This window comes from Acanthochromis polyacanthus, chromosome 14, assembly GCF_021347895.1.
Source record: "Acanthochromis polyacanthus isolate Apoly-LR-REF ecotype Palm Island chromosome 14, KAUST_Apoly_ChrSc, whole genome shotgun sequence".
In the NCBI taxonomy this organism is placed as follows: Eukaryota; Metazoa; Chordata; class Actinopteri; family Pomacentridae; genus Acanthochromis; species Acanthochromis polyacanthus.
The window spans coordinates 3,910,630-3,923,423 of NC_067126.1; positions in this window are offsets into that span (position 1 = coordinate 3,910,630).

Sequence of the window (12,794 nt, forward strand, 5' to 3'; positions counted from 1 at the left end):
CTGAACTCTAAACTCCTGAACTCTAAACTCCTGAACTCTAAACTCCTGAACTCTAAGCTCCTGAACTCTAAGCTCCTGAACTCTAAGCTCCTGAACTCTAAGCTCCTGAACTCTAAGCTCCTGAACTCTAAGCTCCTGAACTCTAAGCTCCTGAACTCTAAGCTCCTGAACTCTAAGCTCCTGAACTCTAAGCTCCTGAACTCTAAGCTCCTGAACTCTAAGCTCCTGAACTCTAAGCTCCTGAACTCTAAGCTCCTGAACTCTAAGCTCCTGAACTCTAAACTCCTGAACTCTAAACTCCTGAACTCTAAACTCCTGAACTCTAAACGCCTGAACTCTAAACGCCTGAACTCTAAACGCCTGAACTCTAAACGCCTGAACTCTAAACGCCTGAACTCTAAACACCTGAACTTTAAACACCACCGAAAAACACCTGAAATTTAAACACCTGAAGTTTCAACACCTGACCTAAAAAACCTGAACTCGAAACACCTGAAGTCTAAACACCTGAAGTCTAAACACCTGAACTTTATACGTCTGAACTTTAAACACCTCACGTAAAAACACCTGAAGTCTAAACACCTGAACTCTAAACACCTGAACTCTAAACACCACCGAAAAACACCTGAAATTTAAACACCTCACCTAAAAAAAACCTGAACTTTAAACACCTCACCTAAAAACTCCTGAACTCTAAACTCCTGAACTCTAAACTCCTGAACTCTAAACTCCTGAACTCTAAACTCCTGAACTCTAAACTCCTGAACTCTAAACTCCTGAACTCTAAACTCCTGAACTCTAAACTCCTGAACTCTAAACTCCTGAACTCTAAACTCCTGAACTCTGAACACCACCGAAAAACATCTGAACTTTAAAAACCTGACCTTTAAACACCTCACATAAAAACACCTGAAATTTAAACACCTCACCTAAAAAAAACCTGAACTTTAAACACCTCACCTAAAAACTCCTGAACTCTAAACTCCTGAACTCTAAACTCCTGAACTCTAAACTCCTGAACTCTAAACTCCTGAACTCTAAACTCCTGAACTCTAAACTCCTGAACTCTAAACTCCTGAACTCTGAACACCACCGAAAAACATCTGAACTTTAAAAACCTGACCTTTAAACACCTCACATAAAAACACCTGAAATTTAAACACCTGACCTAAAAAAACCTGAAGTTTAAACACCTGAAGTTTAAACACCTGACCTAAAAAAACCTGAACTCTAAACACCTGAAGTCTAAACACCTGAAGTCTAAACACCACCGAATAACACCTGAAGTCTAAACACCTGAAGTCTACACACCTCAACTTTAAACACCTGACCTAAAAAAACCTGAACTCGAAACACCTCAAGTCGAAACACCTGAACTCTAAACACCACCGAATAACATCTGAAATTTAAACACCTGACCTTTAAACGTCTGAACTTTAAACACCTGACCTTTAAACACCTCACGTAAAAATACCTGAAATTTAAACACCTGAAGTTTAAACACCTGAAGTTTTACACCTGACCTAAAAAAACCTGAACTCGAAACACCTAAACTCTAAACACCTGAAGTCTAAACACCTGAAGTCTAAACACCTGAAGTTTATACACCTGACCTAATAAAACCTGACCTTTAAACATGTCTCCTAAAAACACCTGAAATTTAAACACCTGACCTTTAAACACCTCAAGTAAAAACACCTGAAGTTTAAACACCTGACCTAAAAAACCTGAACTCTAAACACCTGAACTCTAAACACCTGAAGTCTAAACACCTGAAGTCTAAACACCTGAAGTCTAAACACCTGAAGTCTAAACACCACCGAAAAACACCTGAACTTTGAACACCTGAACTCTAAACACCTCAAGTAAAAACACCTGAAATTTAAACACCTGAACTCTAAACACCTGAACTCTAAACACCTGAACTCTAAACACCTGAACTCTAAACACGTGAAGTCTAAACACCTGAAGTCTAAACACCACCGAAAAACACCTGAACTTCAAACACCTGACCTAAAAAGTCCTGAACTCTAAACTCCTGAACTCTAAACTCCTGAACTCTAAACTCCTGAACTCTAAACTCCTGAACTCTAAACTCCTGAACTCTAAACTCCTGAACTCTAAACTCCTGAACTCTAAACTCCTGAACTCGAAGCTCCTGAACTCGAAGCTCCTGAACTCGAAGCTCCTGAACTCTAAACTCCTGAATTCTAAACACCACCTAAAAACATCTGAACTTTAAACGTCTGAACTTTAAACGTCTGACCTTTAAATACCTGACCTTAAAACACCTCACGTAAAAACACCTGAAGTCTAAACACCTGAAGTCTAAACACCTGAAGTCTAAACACCTGAAGTCTAAACACCTGAAGTCTAAACACCTGAAGTCTAAACACCTGAAGTCTAAACACCTGAAGTCTAAACACCTGAAGTCTAAACACCTGAAGTCTAAACACCACCGAAAAACTCCTGAACTCTAAACTCCTGAACTCTAAGCTCCTGAACTCTAAGCTCCTGAACTCTAAGCTCCTGAACTCTAAGCTCCTGAACTCTAAGCTCCTGAACTCTAAGCTCCTGAACTCTAAGCTCCTGAACTCTAAGCTCCTGAACTCTAAGCTCCTGAACTCTAAGCTCCTGAACTCTAAACTCCTGAAGTCTAAACGCCTGAAGTCTAAACGCCTGAACTCTAAACGCCACCGAAAAACATCTGACCTAAAAAACTTTAAACACCTCATCTAAAAACACCTGAAATTTAAACACCTGACCTTTAAACACCTGACCTAAAAAAACCTGACCTTTAAACACCTCACGTAAAAACGCCAGAAGTCTAAACGCCTGAAGTCTAAACGCCTGAAGTCTAAACGCCTGAAGTCTAAACGCCTGAAGTCTAAACGCCTGAACTCTAAACGCCTGAACTCTAAACGCCTGAACTCTAAACGCCTGAACTCTAAACGCCTGAACTCTAAACGCCTGAACTCTAAACGCCTGAACTCTAAACGCCTGAACTCTAAACGCCTGAACTCTTAACACCACCGAAAAACACCTGAAATTTAAACACCTCACCTAAAAAAACCTGAACTTTAAACACCTCACCTAAAAACTCCTGAACTCTAAACTCCTGAACTCTGAACTCCTGAACTCCAAACTCCTGAACTCCAAACTCCTGAACTCTGAACACCACCGAAAAACATCTGAACTTTATAAACCTGACCTTTAAACACCTCACCTAAAAACACCTGAAATTTAAACACCTGACCTTTACACACCTCAAGTAAAAATACCTGAAATTTAAACACCTGAAGTTTAAACACCCGACCTAAAAAACCTGAACTCTAAACACCTGATCTCTAAACACCTGAACTCTAAACACCACCTAAAAACATCTGAAATTTAAACACCTGAACTTTAAACGTCTGAACTTCAAACACCTGACCTTTAAACACCTCACGTAAAAACACCTGAAGTCTAAACACCTGAAGTCTAAACACCTGAAGTCTAAACACCTGAAGTCTCAACACCTGAAGTCTCAACACCACCGAAAAACACCTGAACTTTAAACACCTGACCTAAAAACACCTGACCTTTAAACACCTCACGTAAAAACACCTGAAGTCTAAACACCTGAAGTCTAAACACCACCGAAAAACACCTGAAATTTAAACACCTGACCTAAAAAAAAACCTGACCTTTAAACACCTCACCTAAAAACACCTTAAAATTAGACACCTGAACTTTAAAAACCCGACCTAAAAAAACCTGACCTTTAAACACCCGACCTAAAAAATCCTGAAGTTTAAACACCTGAAGTTTAAACACCTGACCTAAAAAAACCTGAACTCTAAACACCTGAACTCTAAACACCTGAACTCTAAACACCACCGAATAACATCTGAAATTTAAACACCTGACCTTTAAACACCTCACGTAAAAATACCTGAAGTCTAAACACCTGAAGTCTAAACACCTGAACTTTAAACGTCTGAACTTTAAACTCCTGACCTCGAAACACCTGAAGTCTAAACACCACCGAAAAACACCTGAACTTTAAACACCTCACCAAAAAACACCTGAAATTTAAACACCTCAAGTAAAAACACCTGAAATTTAAACACCTGAAGTTTAAACACCTGACCTGAAAAACCTGAAGTCTAAACACCTGAAGTCTAAACACCTGAAGTCTAAACACCTGAAGTCTAAACACCTGAAGTCGAAACACCTGAACTTTAAACACCTGAACTTTAAACACCACCTAAAACATCTGAAATTTAAACACCTCACGTAAAAACACCTGAAGTCTAAACACCTGAACTTTAAACACCTGAACTTTAAACACCTGACCTCTAAACACCTGAAGTCTAAACACCACCGAAAAACACCTGAACTTTAAACACCTGAACTCTAAACACCTCACCGAGAAACACCTGAAATTTAAACACCTCAAGTAAAAACACCTGAAGTCTAAACACCTGAACTTTAAACACCTGAACTTTAAACACCACCTAAAACATCTGAAATTTAAACACCTGACCTTTAAACACCTCACGTAAAAACACCTGAAGTCTAAACACCTGAAGTCTAAACACGTGAAGTCTAAACACCTGAAGTCTAAACACCTGAACTCTAAACACCACCTAAAAACATCTGAAATTTAAACACCTGAACTTTAAACACCTGAACTTTAAACACCTGACCTTTAAACACCTCACCTAAAAACACCTGAAATTTAAACACCTCAAGTAAAAACACCTGAAGTCTAAACACCTGAAGTCTAAACACCACCGAAAAACTCCTGAACTCTAAACTCCTGAACTCTAAACTCCTGAACTCTAAACACCTGAACTCTAAACACCACCTAAAAACATCTGAACTTTAAACGTCTGAACTTTAAACGTCTGACCTTTAAATACCTGACCTTTAAACACCTCACGTACAAACACCTGAAGTCTAAACACCTGAAGTCTAAACACCTGAAGTCTAAACACCACCTAAAACACCTGAACTTTAAACGTCTGAACTTTAAACACCTGACCTCTAAACACCTGAAGTCTAAACACCACCGAAAAACACCTGAACTCGAAACACGTGAACTCTAAACACGTGAAGTCTAAACACCTGAAGTCTAAACACCTGAACTTTAAACACCTGACCTTTAAACACCTCACCTAAAAACACCTGAAATTTAAACACCTCAAGTAAAAACACCTGAAGTCTAAACACCTGAAGTCTAAACACCTGACCTCTAAACACCTGAAGTCTAAACACCACCGAAAAACTCCTGAACTCTAAACTCCTGAACTCTAAACTCCTGAACTCTAAACTCCTGAACTCTAAACTCCTGAACTCTAAACTCCTGAACTCTAAACACCACCTAAAAACATCTGAACTTTAAACGTCTGAACTTTAAACGTCTGACCTTTAAATACCTGACCTTTAAACACCTCACGTAAAAACACCTGAACTCTAAACACGTGAACTCTAAACACGTGAAGTCTAAACACCTGAAGTCTAAACACCTGAAGTCTAAACACCTGAAGTTTATACACCTGACCTAAAAAAACCTGACCTTTAAACATGTCACCTAAAAACACCTGAAATTTAAACACCTGACCTTTAAACACCTCAAGTAAAAATACCTGAAGTTTAAACACCTGACCTAAAAAACCTGAACTCTAAACACCTGAACTCTAAACACCTGAAGTCTAAACACCTGAAGTCTAAACACCACCGAAAAACACCTGAACTGTAAACACCTGAACTCTAAACACCTCAAGTAAAAACACCTGAAATTTAAACACCTGAACTCTAAACACGTGAAGTCTAAACACCTGAAGTCTAAACACCACCGAAAAACACCTGAACTTTAAACACCTGACCTAAAAACTCCTGAACTCTAAACTCCTGAACTCTCAACTCCTGAACTCTAAACACCTGAAGTCGAAACTCCTGAACTCTAAACTCCTGAACTCTAAACTCCTGAACTCTAAACTCCTGAACTCTAAACTCCTGAACTCTAAACTCCTGAACTCTAAACACCACCTAAAAATATCTGAACTTTAAACGTCTGACCTTTAAATACCTGACCTTTAAACACCTCACGTTAAAAACACCTGAAGTCTAAACACCTGAAGTCTAAACACCTGAAGTCTAAACACCTGAAGTCTAAACACCTGAACTTTAAACACCACCTAAAACACCTGAACTTTAAACACCTGACCTTTAAACACCTGACCTTTAAACACCTGACCTTTAAACACCTCACGTTAAAACACCTGAAGTCTAAACACCTGAAGCCTAACACCTGAAGCCTAAACACCTGACCTAAAAACTCCTGAACTCTAAACTCCTGAACTCTAAACTCCTGAACTCTAAACGCCTGAACTCTAAACGCCTGAACTCTAAACGCCTGAACTCTAAACGCCTGAACTCTAAACACCACCGAAAAACACCTGAAATTTAAACACCTGAAGTTTCAACACCTGACCTAAAAAACCTGAACTCTAAACACCTGAAGTCTAAACACCTGAAGTCTAAACGTCTGAAATTTAAACACCTGACCTTTAAACACCTCACGTAAAAACACCTGAAGTCTAAACACCTGAACTCTAAACACCTGAACTCTAAACACCACCGAAAAACACCTGAAATTTAAACACCTCACCTAAAAAAACCTGAACTTTAAACACCTCACCTAAAAACTCCTGAACTGTAAACTCCTGAACTCTAAACTCCTGAACTCTAAACTCCTGAACTCTGAACACCACCGAAAAACATCTGAACTTTAAAAACCTGACCTTTAAACACCTCACCTAAAAACACCTGAAATTTAGACACCTGAACTTTAAACACCTGACCTAAAAAAACCTGACCTTTAAACACCTCACCTAAAAACACCTGAAATTTAAACACCTGACCTTTAAACACCTCAAGTAAAAACACCTGAAATTTAAACACCTGAAGTTTAAACACCCGACCTAAAAAACCTGAACTCTAAACACCTGAACTCTAAACACCACCTAAAAACATCTGAAATTTAAACACCTGAACTTTAAACGTCTGAACTTCAAACACCTGACCTTTAAACACCTCACGTAAAAACACCTGAAGTCTAAACACCTGAAGTCTAAACACCTGAAGTCTCAACACCTGAAGTCTAAACACACCGAAAAACACCTGAACTTTAAACACCTGACCTAAAAACACCTGAAGTCTAAACACCTGAAGTCTAAACACCTGAAGTCTCAACACCACCTAAAAACACCTGAAATTTAGACACCTGAACTTTAAAAACCTGACCTAAAAAAACCTGAAGTTTAAACACCTGAAGTCTAAACACCACCGAATAACATCTGAAATTTAAACACCTGACCTTTAAACGTCTGAACTTTAAACACCTGACCTTTAAACACCTCACGTAAAAATACCTGAAATTTAAACACCTGAAGTTTAAACACCTGAAGTTTATACACCTGACCTAAAAAACCTGAACTCTAAACACCTTAACTCTAAACACCTAAACTCTAAACACCTGAAGTCTAAACACCTGAAGTTTATACACCTGACCGAATAAAACCTGACCTTTAAACATGTCACCTAAAAACACCTGAAATTTAAACACCTGACCTTTAAACACCTCAAGTAAAAACACCTGAAGTTTAAACACCTGACCTAAAAAACCTGAACTCTAAACACCTGAACTCTAAACACCTGAAGTCTAAACACCACCGAAAAACACCTGAAATTTAAACACCTGACCTTTAAACGTCTGAACTTTAAACACCTGACCTTTAAACACCTCACGTAAAAATACCTGAAATTTAAACACCTGAAGTTTAAACACCTGAACTCTAAACACCTGAACTGAGCTGCACCGGTAAAATAGAAGCGACCTGTCAAATTTACACTGGTAGAGACGGCATCTGGGTCCGGATTCGGACCGCGGTCCGCCTTTTAGTGAGCCCTGTTCTCAGCCATACAGCTTCACCGCTTCCTAACACAGAGAAGACAAATTTATGAACGGGAAAGTGAACGTTATGTCAATAAAACATATACATATGTTTGCACATTTTTAAGTGGTTATATGGAAATTCGGGACCTTTTCTAGTGGGTATAAGGTGTATACCTGCGTGTTTACACCCCTGGGTATGCGTATCTTTGCTCATTTTTAAGTGGGTATACGGAAATTTGGACAATTTTCTCGTGGGTATATGGCGTATACCTGCGTATCACACAGACCCCTGCTTTCTCCCTCCCTCGCTCTCTCTCTCTCTCTCGCGCGCGCGCGCTTAAAATTATTGCAAATTTCACTCAGTTTGTGATAACTGTGGAGAATAGGCTATATAACGGCTCTCATGCCAGGAGCATATTATTTAGGATTTTTCCCAGTAACTAGTTCGGCATCACGTTATTTCCAGACATGCTGTTTTAAGTTAACCCGCAACATGAAGTATACCTATTTTGTTTTAAAACATTATTTTAAGCTCTGTGCTCTGTTTTCTGTTGTGGAAAGTTATTCTTACTTTGATTTGCTTGTCTGAATAAATAAGGGGAGTATGGACAGCTCTGGTCAAAAGGTCAGTATAGCATTCAGGACCACGAACAGCTCCGCACAGCCTCAGCCGCAGAGACGGCTCCACGCGGTCAGTGCACACAGGGATATTTACCAAATCTGAGTCCTCCTCCCGCCGGCTGATGTTTTATCTTAAAGCGTGCACACGCTTTAACATATCGTGCTCACGTTTTAACTTAAACGTGACCACGTTTAAGCTAAAGCGTGCCCACGAATAAGTATCTCGAGCGCACGCTTTCGTATTGCGTGTGCACGAATAAGTATCTCGAGCGCACGCTTTCGTATTGCGTGTGCACGAATACGTATCTCGTGAGCACACTTTCGTATCTCGTGCTCACGAATAGTATCTCGTGAGCACGAGTTATATATTTTTTTCGTCCATGGCACCTTAGGGGCTCCGTAGGAATCAAAGCCGGACCACTGCGTCGGAGACCACCCCTACAAATGGGTCTTCTGCTTTCCCCGATGAGTCATACAGGCGCCGGGTGATCAGTAAACAAAATCATTTAATAAAGATCACCGCACCGGCCCTTCGGTCAAACGACCGAATGAAATAACGTTCAATCCGCCCCTGTTGATATATGAACATAGTTCTGCAAATACAGTCGGTCGAATGGCGCACTATATGAACATCTACAACGATGAGCGTTTATGATTATCCGGCTCTACAAGTCTTATATGTGATAAAGGTTTGAGATCAATCTGGTTTTAATTCACCACTTCATCCTCCGGCACTGCCGTTCCCTCTGTCTCCAAAATGTGCTTAAGCAAGCGTCAAATTCTCACACCAAGTTTGTTTTAGAAATCACGACAAACACAGCGTACGCCACTTTCTACGCAAAGTTTGTGATTTCCGCCCTGTTTTGTGCATAAGCAAGCATCAAGAATGGCACACAGTCTCACACCAAGTTTTTATAAATCATAACTTTTGCGTAGAAAGTGGCGTATGCCACTTTCTAGCCCTGTTTTGTGCGTACGCAAGCTTTATAAATGAGGCCCCAGATCATTAATAGGATTTGAAACAATGTGTGTCAGTTGTGTCAGATGATTGTGCGACATGACATGAAAAACTCCTGAATGTGTAAATTTCCAACCCGGTCTCACGGGGATTCGTGAAACTGTCACGTAAGTTTTAGTTTCGGTTTCGTGCGCACCAACACGATTTCGTCATGTTTTGTGCCGCTCACCACGAAATGTTTTTCGCTGTGGTAATCACATCTGAAAGTGGTTTATACCGGCGGATTCATGACGATCTAAGCTGTCCATCGGCGTATACTGCTTGTGTGATCGCGTTTGCGGCCGCCGGACATTCTTGAAATTCCTATGCAAATTGGTAAGTGTACCACCGGCTTATGGTTAGGGTCAATGTCATGCAAAATATAGCGTTGGATTCGCCACGGTTTTACATTAAAAATATAATATACACATTCCTTTGAAATACGTTCTGAGTGGCACGAAAAGTCCGCCGTTTAAAATACATTGGTGCGCATTTCGTGGTGAGCGGCACGAAAAACATGACGAAATCGTGTTGGTGCGCACGAAACCGAAACTAAAACTTACGTGACAGTTTCACGAATCCTCGTGAGATCGGGCTGAAATTTCACAGCAAACCACCTGATAGTTTTTGAGACGAAGAACTTATTCACAAACTGTCATTATGGAGGGGAAAAAAAACAACAACTTCATCCTGTAATGAATACTGGAGGCGCTCGGATGCAGGAAACGACAGACCACAGGTTCTTTTATGAATGGGTTTTAATGTTCTTTTAACATAAACTACAAGTCCCAAGATGGGGTGAGAAACAGGGAGTATTTAGTCTGAAATGACAACCAAGGTTGCGCCAACTAGTGGCTTGGAAAACTATACACAATGCAAAACTATTAAACTCTAAAGTCTCTCAATGCGTGAATAAACAGCGAGCACAAACTAGCCTGGCCTCAAGAATCATTTCTCAAATTCAAGGCAAAGAATTAACATCCACAGAAATGTCCAATCCTGACAGTCTCTCTCAGGTGCTTAGCTCAGGCTACAATCTGTTTCCCTTTGTTACTTATACACGGGTTTTCTAAATACTAGTAAGCTTCATCAAACAACCAGTCAATCTTTCTCAGTACTTAACAACAGGGGGATCTGGATGCTCAGACTGGGTTCCAGGGCATGCTGGAGAACTGCAGTCAGCCGGCGGTCCTTGTGGTAGCCGGTGCTGGGCAATCATCGGTGTGTAGACAAGACGCCGGGTTACTGAAACGCTCCAGCTGAGCCTCCTCAATCAAACTACAAACGGAGTGAAACAGATGATCCATGGTGCAACGGAGACAGGAGCGGCTGATCCAGAGGCTGGAGAGAGGAGCAGAGAACGCATTAAGATTGAGCAAGGATGAGTTGTGGAAAAACAATCAGGTGAGTGATTACTGGTGTAGCAGTGGCTATCACTTAGCTACAATCCAGCACAGAGAAGTGAGCAGCGCCTGCTTATAAAGGAGGTGGTGAAGATCTGATGAACATTTCCAGCTGCTCCCCACACCCACTGATCATGATTGCGGATCGAGAACACCTGTTGCCACTCCTGCCTGCTGAGCCAAGCCTAATTAGGAGGGAGAGAAAGAACACATACAAAACTACTGCAGAGTTCCATTAAACTAGGCCCGGCTGCTGCTGGCCTGACACATCCTGGCCACATCTGCTGGTTTCACTTTGTGATTATCACTTTAGCACAATATAAGAATTACACACATTCAACCACTCTATTATTGCTATTGTTAGTTTGTTTTTTCCTGATTCTCATTACATGGTGTTTAAATAAATAATCTGATGCATTTTCAGTATCTCAGTCTATAGTGTGGCATTTAAATACCTGAAAACACCCTAAACCAAAAACTGTCAGTTACAAAGACTGTTTAATGCTGTCTTCTTCCAGGCAGAGTCCCTTGACTGAAAACAAGTTTAAATTAAAGAAGAAAAAGATCAAAAGGCTCAATTTCCAGCTAATAAACTTCAGAGAGGAAGGACTTGTTAGCTGCACCGGGGACACATCAAAGCAGGTGTAAGCAGAGGCATCGCGTTTTTCCCTGGATGGAAGCAATGAGCTGGACTGCTCAGATGACCAAGGAAAGAACCGAGCACACTGGAAAACTTGTTATAAAACAGAGAGCACATATGAAAAGAATAAGGAACGTTAAAGATGCAAAATGTAAAGACCGGTGTACAGTGTCGTAGTGGTTAGCATTTTTGCCTTGCAGTGAGAAGATCCCTGGTTCATGTCCCAGCTTTCCCAGGATCTTTCTGCATGGAGTTTGCATGTTCTCCCTGTGCATGCGTGGGTTTTCTCCGGGTACTCCAGCTTCCTCACACAGTCCAAAAATATGCTATTAATATTATTATAAATTGTCCGTAGGTGTAGCCCTGCAACAGACTGGCAAACTGTCCAGGGTGTCCCCTGCCTTCGCCCAAATCAGCAACCCTCATGAGGATTAAGCGGTGTATAGATAATGGAGATATATATAACAGCAAACCATTGTGACCACCTGCCTATTATTGTGCTGATGCTCCTTTTGCTGATGTTACCATCAGATGTTTTAAGTCCTGAAAGTTGTGAGGTGATATCAGGGCGTCCTCCTCTGCCTCCACCTGATTCCTCTCTCTCTCTCTCTCCCTTCTCTGTGCTGCTCAACAGAGCCATCCTCCCCAGCTGCAGCTAATTTCCAATCTCCCTCCCACAGAGTCCTGGGTGGCTGAGAGACATCTCAACTGATTACACCTCTACCATAAAAGACCGGTCTTTCCACCCATCCCCTGCCAGATCGTAAACTCTGCTCCTGCAGTTAGTTGCTGGTACGTGTCAAAGTAACATCCACATGGATGACAGGACCCAAGGTTTCCCAGCAGAACATTGCCCAAAGCATCACACTGCCTCCGCCAGCTTGCCTTCTTCTCTTCGTGCATCCTGATGCCATGTGTTCCCCAGGTAATGCGCTTACACCCAGCCATCCATGTGATGTAAAAGAAAATAGGATTCATCTTCTTCCATTGGTCCGTGGTCCATTTCTGATGCTTATGTGCCCGTAGTTGTAGCTTTCGGCAGTAGAGGGGTCAACATGGGCATTGTGACTGGTCTTCAGCTATGCAGCCCCATTCACAACAAACTGTGATGCTCCGTGTATTCTGACACCTTTCTATTAGAACCAGCTTTAGTTTCTTCAGCATTTTAAGCAACAGTAACTCCTTTGT